Source organism: Pseudophryne corroboree, chromosome 3, assembly GCF_028390025.1.
Source record: "Pseudophryne corroboree isolate aPseCor3 chromosome 3, aPseCor3.hap2, whole genome shotgun sequence".
In the NCBI taxonomy this organism is placed as follows: domain Eukaryota; kingdom Metazoa; phylum Chordata; class Amphibia; order Anura; family Myobatrachidae; genus Pseudophryne; species Pseudophryne corroboree.
Window position 1 is genome coordinate 514,004,757 of NC_086446.1, and position 12,256 is coordinate 514,017,012.

The window sequence follows — 12,256 nt, forward strand, 5'->3', positions numbered from 1 at the left end:
GTAAGCCCACTTGTACTACTTCCAGTAAGCAATTGACTGTTCAACAGTCCTTTGCGAGGAAGATGAAATATCACAGCAGTCATCCTACTGCAAAGCGGATAACTGAGTCCTTGACAACTATGTTGGTGTTAGACGTGCGTCCGGTATCCGCCGTTAGTTCACAGGGAACTAGACAATTTATTGAGGCAGTGTGCCCCCGTTACCAAATACCATCTAGGTTCCACTTCTCTAGGCAGGCGATACCGAGAATGTACACGGACGTCAGAAAAAGACTCACCAGTCTCCTAAAAAATGCAGTTGTACCCAATGTCCACTTAACCACGGACATGTGGACAAGTGGAGCAGGGCAGGGTCAGGACTATATGACTGTGACAGCCCACTGGGTAGATGTATGGACTCCCGCCGCAAGAACAGCAGCGGCGGCACCAGTAGCAGCATCTCGCAAACGCCAACTCTTTCCTAGGCAGGCTACGCTTTGTATCACCGCTTTCCAGAATACGCACACAGCTGAAAACCTCTTACGGCAACTGAGGAAGATCATCGCGGAATGGCTTACCCCAATTGGACTCTCCTGTGGATTTGTGGCACCGGACAACGCCAGCAATATTGTGTGTGCATTAAATATGGGCAAATTCCAGCAGGTCCCATGTTTTGCACATACCTTGAATTTGGTGGTGCAGAATTTTTTAAAAAACGACAGGGGCGTGCAAGAGATGCTGTCGGTGGCCAGAAGAATTGCGGGACACTTTCGGCGTACAGGCACCACGTACAGAAAACTGGAGCACCACCAAAAACTACTGAACCTGCCCTGCCATCATCTGAAGCAAGAAGTGGTAACGAGGTGGAATTCAACCCTCTATATGCTTCAGAGGTTGGAGGAGCAGCAAAAGGCCATTCAAGCCTATACAATTGAGCACGATATAGTAGGTGGAATGCACCTGTCTCAAGTGCAGTGGAGAATGATTTCAACGTTGCGCAAGGTTCTGATGCCCTTTGAACTTGCCACACGTGAAGTCAGTTCAGACACTGCCAGCCTGAGTCAGGTCATTCCCCTCATCAGGCTTTTGCAGAAGAAGCTGGAGGCATTGAAGAAGGAGCTAAAAGGGAGCGATTCCGCTAGGCATGTGGGACTTGTGGATGCAGCCCTTAATTCGCTTAACAAGGATTCACGGGTGGTCAATCTGTTGAAATCAGAGCACTACATTTTGGCCACCGTGCTCGATCCTAGATTTAAAGCCTACCTTGGATCTCTCTTTCCGGCAGACACAGGTCTGCTGGGGTTGAAAGACCTGCTGGTGACAAATTGTCAAGTCAAGCGGAACGCGACCTGTCAACATCTCCTCCTTCACATTCTCCCGCAACTGGGGGTGCGAGGAAAAGGCTCAGAATTCCGAGCCCACCCGCTGGCGGTGATGCAGGGCAGTCTGGAGCGACTGCTGATGCTGACATCTGGTCCGGACTGAAGGACCTGACAACGATTACGGACATGTCGTCTACTGTCACTGCATATGATTCTCTCAACATTGATAGAATGGTGGAGGATTATATGAGTGACCGCATCCAAGTAGGCACGTCACACAGTCCGTACTTATACTGGCAGGAAAAAGAGGCAATTTGGAGGCCCTTGCACAAACTGGCTTTATTCTACCTAAGTTGCCCTCCCACAAGTGTGTACTCCGAAAGAGTGTTTAGTGCCGCCGCTCACCTTGTCAGCAATCGGCGTACGAGGTTACATCCAGAAAATGTGGAGAAGATGATGTTCATTAAAATGAATTATAATCAATTCCTCCGCGGACACATTGACCAGCAGCAATTGCCTCCACAAAGTACACAGGGAGCTGAGATGGTGGATTCCAGTGGGGACGAATTGATAATCTGTGAGGAGGGGGATGTACACGGTGATATATCGGAGGGTGAAGATGAGGTGGACATCTTGCCTCTGTAGAGCCAGTTTGTGCAAGGAGAGATTAATTGCTTCTTTTTTGGGGGGGGTCCAAACCAACCCGTCATATCAGTCACAGTCGTGTGGCAGACCCTGTCACTGAAATGATGGGTTGGTTAAAGTGTGCATGTCCTGTTTTGTTTATACAACATAAGGGTGGGTGGGAGGGCCCAAGGACAATTCCATCTTGCACCTCTTTTTTCTTTTCTTTTTCTTTGCATCATGTGCTGATTGGGGAGGTTTTTTTTGGAAGGGACATCCTGCGTGACACTGCAGTGCCACTCCTAGATGGGCCCGGTGTTTGTGTCGGCCACTAGGGTCGCTAATCTTACTCACACAGCTACCTCATTGCGCCTCTTTTTTTCTTTGCGTCATGTGCTGTTTGGGGAGGGTTTTTTGGAAGGGACATCCTGCGTGACACTGCAGTGACACTCCTAGATGGGCCCGGTGTTTGTGTCGGCCACTAGGGTCGCTAATCTTACTCACACAGTCAGCTACCTCATTGCGCCTCTTTTTTTCTTTGCGTCATGTGCTGTTTGGGGAGGGTTTTTTGGAAGGGACATCCTGCGTGACACTGCAGTGCCACTCCTAGATGGGCCCGGTGTTTGTGTCGGCCACTAGGGTCGCTAATCTTACTCACACAGCTACCTCATTGCGCCTCTTTTTTTCTTTGCGTCATGTGCTGTTTGGGGAGGGTTTTTTGGAAGGGACATCCTGCGTGACACTGCAGTGACACTCCTAGATGGGCCCGGTGTTTGTGTCGGCCACTAGGGTCGCTAATCTTACTCACACAGCTACCTCATTGCGCCTCTTTTTTTCTTTGCGTCATGTGCTGTTTGGGGAGGGTTTTTTGGAAGGGACATTCTGCGTGACACTGCAGTGCCACTCCTAGATGGGCCCGGTGTTTGTGTCGGCCACTAGGGTCGCTAATCTTACTCACACAGCTACCTCATTGCGCCTCTTTTTTTCTTTGCGTCATGTGCTGTTTGGGGAGGGTTTTTTGGAAGGGACATCCTGCGTGACACTGCAGTGCCACTCCTAGATGGGCCCGGTGTTTGTGTCGGCCACTAGGGTCGCTAATCTTACTCACACAGCTACCTCATTGCGCCTCTTTTTTTCTTTGCGTCATGTGCTGTTTGGGGAGGGTTTTTTGGAAGGGACATCCTGCGTGACACTGCAGTGCCACTCCTAGATGGGCCCGGTGTTTGTGTCGGCCACTAGGGTCGCTTATCTTACTCACACAGCGACCTCGGTGCAAATTTTAGGACTAAAAATAATATTGTGAGGTGTGAGGTATTCAGAATAGACTGAAAATGAGTGTAAATTATGGTTTTTGAGGTTAATAATACTTTGGGATCAAAATGACCCCCAAATTCTATGATTTAAGCTGTTTTTTAGTGTTTTTTGAAAAAAACACCCGAATCCAAAACACACCCGAATCCGACAAAAAAAATTCGGTGAGGTTTTGCCAAAACGCGTTCGAACCCAAATAAACTGCACTGTGTGTCTGGTGGTCACTCACTATATAATATATTATGTACTCCTGGCTCCTGCTATAACCTATAACTGGCACTGCAGTAGTGCTCCCCAGTCTCCCCCACAATTATAAGCTGTGTGAGCTGAGCAGTCAGACAGATATATATAATATTATATATAGATAATAGATGATGCAGCACACTGGCCTGAGCCTGAGCAGTGCACACAGATATGGTATGTGACTGACTGAGTCACTGTGTGTATCGCTTTTTTCAGGCAGAGAACGGATATATTAAATAAACTGCACTGTGTGTCTGGTGGTCACTCACTATATAATATATTATGTACTCCTGGCTCCTGCTATAACCTATAACTGGCACTGCAGTAGTGCTCCCCAGTCTCCCCCACAATTATAAGCTGTGTGAGCTGAGCAGTCAGACAGATATATATAATATTATATATAGATAATAGATGATGCAGCACACTGGCCTGAGCCTGAGCAGTGCACACAGATATGGTATGTGACTGAGTCACTGTGTGCTGTGTATCGCTTTTTTCAGGCAGAGAACGGATTATAAAGTAAACTGCACTGTCCTCACTAGTAAACTCTCTCCACTCAGTCTCTACACTTCTACAGTAACAGTACTCCTCCTAGTCAGCTCCAGTAAATCTCTCTCAGTCTCTTATAATCTAAATGGAGAGGACGCCAGCCACGTCCTCTCCCTATCAATCTCAATGCACGTGTGAAAATGGCGGCGACGCGCGGCTCCTTATATAGAATCCGAGTCTCGCGATAGAATCCGAGCCTCGCGAGAATCCGACAGCGTCATGATGACGTTCGGGCGCGCTCGGGTTAACCGAGCAAGGCGGGAAGATCCGAGTCGCTCGGACCCGTGAAAAAAAACATGAAGTTCTGGCGGGTTCGGATTTAGAGAAACCGAACCCGCTCATCTCTAGTTAACATACGTACAAAACATTTCACCGAGGCCAAATTTGTGCAGAACCCTGCCCATCAGCTCATGTGAGACACGATCAAAGGCCTTCTCCTGGTCAAGACTGACCAGGGCCGCGTGAACGTTCTGATCCTTGATGTAATGGACCGTGTCTCTGAGGAGGGCGAGGCTGTCTGCAATCCTGCGACCAGGAATGGCGCAGGTCTGGTCCGGGTGAATGATCTGTCCGATGACAGCCTTCAGCCTGTTGGCGAGCACCTTGGCGAGGATCTTGTAGTCCACGTTTAAGAGAGAGATGGGCCTCCAATTTTTCAGCTCACATCTCTCCCCCTTACGCTTATACAAGATCGAGATCATTCCCTCCCTCAGCGATGGGGGCATTTTGCCCTCCACCACCATCTCCCCATACAGCTCGAGCAGGTCCGGTCCAATGAGGTCCCACAGCGCTACATAGAGCTCTGCTGGGAGACCATCACTGCCCGGGGTCCTGCCCTGCCTAAAGGATCTGGCGGCAGAGTGCAACTCCTCCAACGCCAAGGGAGCATCCAGGGCGGCTTTACCTGCAGGATCAATTGTGTTAGTGATACCTGACAGGAACTTATCAGCCTCCTCGCTGTCTGTAGTCTTAGGGGAGTAGAGGTCGCTGTAATAGTCGCGGACGACTTTCATCACGCCCTCCTTCCCCTGTCTGGGGATGCCGGTCTCATCTCGCAGCTCAGTCAGGGGCGTGTGGCCAGAGTGGAGTTTCCTGAAAAAGAAAGAATTACACTTCTCATCCTTCTCCAGGTTCTCCACCTTGGAACGGAAGACGATACGTCTGGATTCCTCCTCAAAGTGCCTTTTCAGGCCCCCTTTGGTCTCATCCAGCTCGTCTCTCACGTCCCAGCCGCACCGTTGGAGATCCAGCAGGGACTGCAGAAGTCTCTGCAGCCTCTTGAAGTTCCTCTTTCGGTCGCACGCCTGTTGTCTCCCTTTAACCTGAAAGAAACTGCGAATGTTAGCCTTAGCATATTCCCACCAGTCGCTCATACAGTCAAAATAACATTTGTCATTTTTCCATGTGATGTAGGCATCCTTCAGCTCCGCCAGCACCTCCTCTCTTTCCAGTAGGGCACAATTCAACTTCCAGGAGCCTGGGCCAGGTGCGAAACCGCTACCCAGGACTCCTTGGAAGAGAATGGCCCTGTGGTCTGAGAAGAAGCAGGGGACCATAGAATGCCTCGTCTGTTTCACTGCTCTAGAGGTAAACACAAAGTCAATGCGGGAACGCACAGAGCCATCGGGGCGGCTCCATGTATAATTCACGGAGCCGGACCCCATGGAGCCCATAGCGTCCCGCAGTGATGCTTCGGTCACCATTTCTATAAGCAGTTTAGACGTCACATCAAGCTTGGTAGAGTTGCTGGTGCTGCGTCCATCCTCCTCCATGGTGCAGTTGAAGTCTCCTGCCATCACTACCGCCCTAGTGGTTGCGAGCTGCGGTCGCAGGGTCTGGAAAAGCTCCAAACGCTCATTCTTGAAAGGGGGGGCGTACACGCAGATAAGCCTGATAGGCTCACCTGCCCAGGAGCCGTCTACGACAAGTAATCTGCCGCAGACGAGCTCCTGAACAGAATCTAGCGTGAAGAGGCTCCCCCTAATAAGTATGGCGACCCCTGCAGACTTACACTCGCCCCCACCGGACCAATAGGAGGCGCCGTGAGACCACTGCCTGCCCAGATGTTTGTAGGACTTGGAGAAAGGAAGAGAGCATTCCTGCAACATGTACACATCACATTTCTGACTATCTAAGAAAGTAAACACAGACTGTCTTCTAAGCTTGTCCTTAATACTCCTCACATTAATGGTGAAAATAGAAAATGACGCCATTAGTTGGGGAAAAAAGAGAGGTTAGGCAACAGTTCTACATTTACGTTACCACTCCGTCGGGCGGGGCTTCCTCGGCATCGGATGCCAGGTTCCCCTGCTCGGGTAGCGGCGAGTTGTCTCCCAGTATCTGGTCGAGTAAGGCGACAGCGTTGGCATCCAGCTCCTGCTCCTCCTCCCTGCTGATTGCCTCCGCCAGCTCCTCCATTTCTTCTTCCAGCGGGATCAGCTCGACCGCCAGTTTCTTAGAGGATTCGGAGTCCGCAGACGGGCCGTCGAGCTCCTTCCTCTTGCAGTTCCTCGTTTTCTCAGCACCTGCAGTTGGAGTAAGAGGGGAGGGGAGGGGGGGGAAATCTTCCTGGGAAGAAAGGTCAGGGGGGGCAGGGGTGGCTGGGTTGGGAGAGACAATGGGCTGGGTAGGAGAGTCGGAGGGGGGGTCAGGGAGGGTTGTGACAGTGGTAGGGATGGGAGTCACTGTCACAGGGGGTGGGCTGGTGGAGATGGGGAGGGAGGTGGTGAGGGAGGATGGGAGAGGGGTGGGGTTAGGTTTCTTACCCTCCTGCGGTTTCTTTTCCTTCTGCGTAGCAGAGGGCAGCAGCTTGAGGGCAGGGTTGGCACGTCCGGTCACCACAGCTGAGTAGGTTCTCGACCTACTCGGGCAGTCCCTGTAGACGTGGTCCACTTTGCCGCACAGGTTGCAGGTTTTCCTCGTGGGGCAGTCTTTTGTCTCATGGCTGGCCATGTGGCAATTCTTGCATGCCGGGACCTTGCAGTCCTTCATCACGTGGCCCGTCCCGCCGCACTTCCTGCAGTTGCGTGGCTGGTCGGCGTAGTGGAGAAGTCCTTGGGATCCCCCCAGGGAGAAGCACTGGGGGAGGTGCTTGACTCCTTCTGGGCACGAGGTGTCCTTCTGCAGGACGACGATCACCGCCCACTTTCCAGTCCAGAAGCTGTTCCCATCCAGAACCCTTGTGGGGTCCTTCTTGACGGTACAGAACCGGCTGAGGAAGGTGACGATGTCCTTGATGGGCGTGTGTGGGTTCCTCATTGAAACCGTCACCCGCCTTTCCTCTCTTTGAATAGGGCAATTGCCCACAAAGCCGGAGAAAGGGGATTCGGGTCTCGCCGATTTCACTGCCTCCCAGTACCTCTTGCAGATGGCAAGGGAGGCGAAGGTGACGTAGAAGATCCCCTTCAGGTAATTCTGGATGCTGAGGGTTTCAGCGGTCGAGAAGCCCTGGTCCAGGATCATCTTCTTCCCAAAGGTCTCCACTGTCATGTCCGGCGTCCGTCCATCCACCTCCTTCAACTTCATCACCACGGTGAATCTCATCCAGGGCTCCAGGGACGGTTTGTCTTTGGTGCTCACCTGGGTGGGTGTCGCTGGCGGTGTTGCTGCAGGGGTTGTGGCGCTGGGTGCGGCCGATCCGGTGGGGGCTTTGGCGGTTTTTTTTGCCGTCTTGGCCTGGCTCTTCTTGGCGAGGGTGGCCGGAGTGGAGGCAGAGGCTGGAGCAGCTGGGGCTGGAGCAGCGGGGGCTGGAACAGCGGCGGCTGGGGCAGCGGTGGCCATACTCACAGCTCCTTTGGCGTAGAAGGCGGGGCGGAGGATCAGCGCTGTCGTCGAGAGGAGGAGAGGCGGTCGGTCGCTTCAGAGGGCAGAGCCAGCAAGTCTAGCCCTCCAGTGCAGGTAGGGGGCGCTGCAGAGCTTCTCCGGCGAAGTCCCTTTTCTCCACGCAGTCTTGCTGGCGGAGGGGGGTATCTTCTCCAGAGGGCAGAGCAAACAAGTCTAACCCTCTGCTGTAGCTGGGGAGCGATGCAAATCTTCACCCTCTTCAAGCGATCTTCTCCTTCTCCTCGCAGTCTCGACTTTCGATTTTTCTGGCTTCTCGGCCCGGGTGCAGCTTAGCCCTGAGAAGGACAATTGTCGGTCCAAGAAACAAGGTAGCACCGTCAGTCAGCGTGAACTGATAAGAACAGATACTACACTTGATCTTAGCCAAAAGGCCGAGAAGACGTGATTCAACACAAATCATGTCATCGGGTCCCCTTGGACCACCCACTTGGGCTCTGTAAATTAGCGGCTGAGGGGGGTTGCGGGGGGCTGCGCCACTGAGGGAGACTTTCTCACCTTTCCAGGGGTCCTGGAATGGCACCTGTTTTTCTGGAGCCCACTCAGCCATTGTGGGTCGGTAGACAAGTATGCCACAAAAGTCCTAATTTCATTCACTGCAGTGACAGAAGATGTTTTTAAGGACTGCTTATCAAAAAATCTAAATAAACCATTTGGGCAGCTGAGGAATGCTCAGCTCCCTGTCAGTATTAGCCAGCAGCAGTAAACAGCGATTCAATGTTACACTGACCAGTCAGAGACCCTACTGAGCATGCTCAACTTGTCATTATAAGGTCACACGTGCGCACTGAATCTGGAGCCCTGTCTTGGGGTTCCATGGGCAGATTCTGTAAAAAGTCAAACTAGAAATGAAAAATAATAAAAACAACTTTTAAAGTTAGAAAACAAAAAATAATTATATGTGTATTCAACAAGACAAATTCCATTGGTCCACGCTTAGGAGAAGCTATAAGAAGGAACACGGATGTGGGAACAAAGACCATCTGGAGATCTACTGTATAAAGCTTTGTATATTGAAGCACAGTGGATAGCATGCTGTCTTTATCTGCTCTTTAGTATGGTCTGCTGCACTCTTATGGACAGTGACTTAACTCAGTTGCTGTTTTGCATCCTTCCATAACCTGTTGGCCCCTGCATGTAGTTTCTGATTGGCTTTGCCACCTCCACCTTATCCAGGTCTGTTGTTTTACAGATAAACTGAAGAAGCTACAGGGTTCCTATAACCTCCAAGCAGATAACACTGTATACTTGCATCAAGTAGGTCAGAAAATCTTGACTATGAGAGCTGGAACGGGTTCCATGTAATAAATATACATGGGCTCATTATAATGTCTGCGGGATTCCAAAGGGATGAGTAAAATATATGGGTGCGGGGTGTGCGGTGTGGGCCCCTCTGTAGCCAGGGGCCTGTGTATATCGCACACCTTGCACCCATTATAGAAACACCCATGCCTAGAGAATCTACAACAATATAGAAGTAGCTTCTTTATAAATGAAAGGGTCTACTTAAGTTAATTCATTATTTTTACTATATTTTAATGACAGTTTAAGTATTTCACACTTAAAAACACACAGTACAAAACTGAAATGAATACGTAACTGCTGGATCATTTGAAGGTTTCACTTCTTATGTAATACACTTTACGTGTTCCAGCTCTCTGACTGACGGAACTCTAGTCTGCTGCCATAAATATTTAAACTGCCTCCATCAAATATTAATTGTCTAAATTACGTGTTGGGTAAAATGATGCCTGTTTTTCTACATCCCAGATGTGGCTACATGAAGTACATTAAATCTAGAAACATGGGTTATAAATACTCCACTCACAGCAAGCAATCATTTAGGCTGCATGTAAAGAGGGATTTACATTTACATAAATATGTTACAGAAATTCTATACTAATTGCAGGTTTATCATGGTGATGTTAAATGATATGTTAAGAAAGTGCCTTGGGAATGCACTGCTTGTATTTAATAGCAGAGTGATATGTCTGCATCTACCATTAACAGGGCGCTGAGATGGGGTGCAGGGTACTCTTTACCCAGGCATGGACTTCTTGGAGGGACCCTTCGAGCCCCCCCAGTGTAGCGGCAGTGGCAATTTGTGCAGAGAGAGCAGAGTGCGCCACGCATACTTTTTTTTTACACTTATTTGGCCACAAAACCACCTGCCCAGTAGCCATGCCTCTCGCTGCTCTGGACAGCCCTGATCATTACCATCTACTGAATTTCAAGCATGTTGACATTACAACTATGTGGACATTCTCATGTTGACATGATAAATGTGGACAAGATATACCTCACCCGAGACAGTTGTTAGGTCATACATCCCAACTAGGGTGGCCAATCCCGGGCCATTTTTTCAATTCCGAGTATCAGGAAAAAAACAAAAAACAAGGATCTTTCTAATCCCGAAATCCCCGGGATTGGAAGCTCCAATCCCGGGATTGAATCCCAGACAATTTTAGGCCTAAATCCCAGGATCCCGTCTATCCTGATCCCGGGATTGGACAACCTAATCCCAACAATTCAGTAACCGAAATCAGGACTCCTGCATGCCGGAGCCAAACGACACCGAAAAAGGAGCATGGCCTCACCTGATTGACCTCAGGATAGCATACCAATCATCAGGATCCCGGCAGGCATGATACAGAAGCCGGGATCCCGACGGGGGCAGCATACCACCACCAATAACCGGCGAGGTAGGTGATTCCCCCTCTATGGGTGTCATGGACACTCTTAGAGGGAGAATAGAACCTGTGGTGAGCGAAGCTACCCCAACCTACCCCCCACCGGCGGGACACTGCGGCCTTCAGGAGGGACAGCAGGACAGTGTCTGAATAGCGAGACTGCCCCAATGTAATCAGGACAGTTGAGAGATATGGGGGGTGATTCAGACCTGATCGTAGCTGTGCTAAACTTAGCACAGCAACGATCATCCACACTAACATGCGGGAGGACGCCCCCCAGCACAGGGCTAGTCCGCCCGCATGTCAGGCCTAGCCCCACCGCACAAGTACAAAAGCATCGCACAGCGGTGATGCTTTTGTATTTGAAGAGTAGCTCCCAGCCAGCGCAGCTCCTGCGTGCATGCCGGGAGTTACTCGTCGTTGTGATCGTCGTAGCGGCTGCGTGTGATGTCATGCAGCCGCTGCTTGCACGCCCCCCCACCGCGTGGTCCGGCCATGCCTGCATGGGCCGGACTGTGCCCACAAAATGGCGGCCAAACGCCACCGTGCCACCCCCTCCCGCCTAGTGACGGCCTCTGCTTGCCAATCAGATAGAGGCTATCGCTGGGCTACAACAGCCATCGGCTGTCTGGCATGCACTGGCGAACTGCGGCGCCGGCGCATGCACACTACTGACCTGATCACTGTGCTGAGAAAAATGGCAGCATGCGATCAGGTCAGAATGACCCCCAAGGTTAAGTATTTCTCACTCCATGAATAGATTCAGCTTTGTGAATAGATTTTGCGCTGCAGAACTGAATGCGTTGGCTTGTGGAGTCATACACAGAGACGAGGCATTATTTTCTTATTTTACAAAATGTTGCATTCTTTATTAAGCATCTTTGATCCTACAGTATATCAGATGCTCTATATACAATGCGCTATGTTTGTCGTATTTGGCTTCAGCGGTCTTTGATGAACAGATAAATTCTACAGTAAACATAACTGTACTTTATAAAACTGAGATGCTGGGACATGTCAGGAGAAATGACATGAACATGTAAATGTTTGGGTTTAGTTAATAAAGGCATACAGAAGAAGATAATGTAGACTGTCAGGATTTGATGCATTTTATTTTTTAAGTGAATGAATGTAACGTGAACAGCTGACTCATAGCATTTGGTGCTTTGGATAAGTCTGTAGTACTATTATTATCATTTATTACCAGTTATTGTATAGTGAACACATATTATGCAGCACTTAACAGAGAATATTTGATTATTCACATCAGTGCCTGCCCAAGTGGAGCTCACAATCTATGGAACTGATTCCAATTTGTATGGTATTGTCACTGGCGTGCGCAGCACATTTTATTAGGGGGTGCACTGTCGGAGGGGTGTGTCTAGCACCGCCTTTTGGGCGTGTCTAGCACCATCTATTGATGGTCAACGCATATAAAATATCCACCTTTGTACCAATCCTAATAAAGCAGATGCATTGTCAGATGTTGTGGTGTGCACCAAACAAACACCCCTGATGGCACTCACTGCAATTACACTGCTCCTCCTCATCCTGGTCTGGCTCCCCCTCTCTTTCCCCCTGCAAGCTGCAGCAGCTTACTTACAAGTCAGTAAATATACTGACACTGACAGTCACAGACTAGTTCTGCTGCTGCTGGAAAAACGAGTGACGTGTCAATGCTGCTGCCAACCGCCTGCCA

The 12,256-nt window shown here is 50.1% G+C and overlaps 1 pseudogene; it reads right to left on the reverse strand.

Moving 5' to 3' along the window:
• Positions 1-8,148: 8,148 nt before the first annotated feature.
• On the reverse strand, positions 8,149-8,253 carry LOC134899815 (U2 spliceosomal RNA; annotated as a pseudogene).
• Between the last annotated feature and the right edge of the window lie 4,003 nt (positions 8,254-12,256).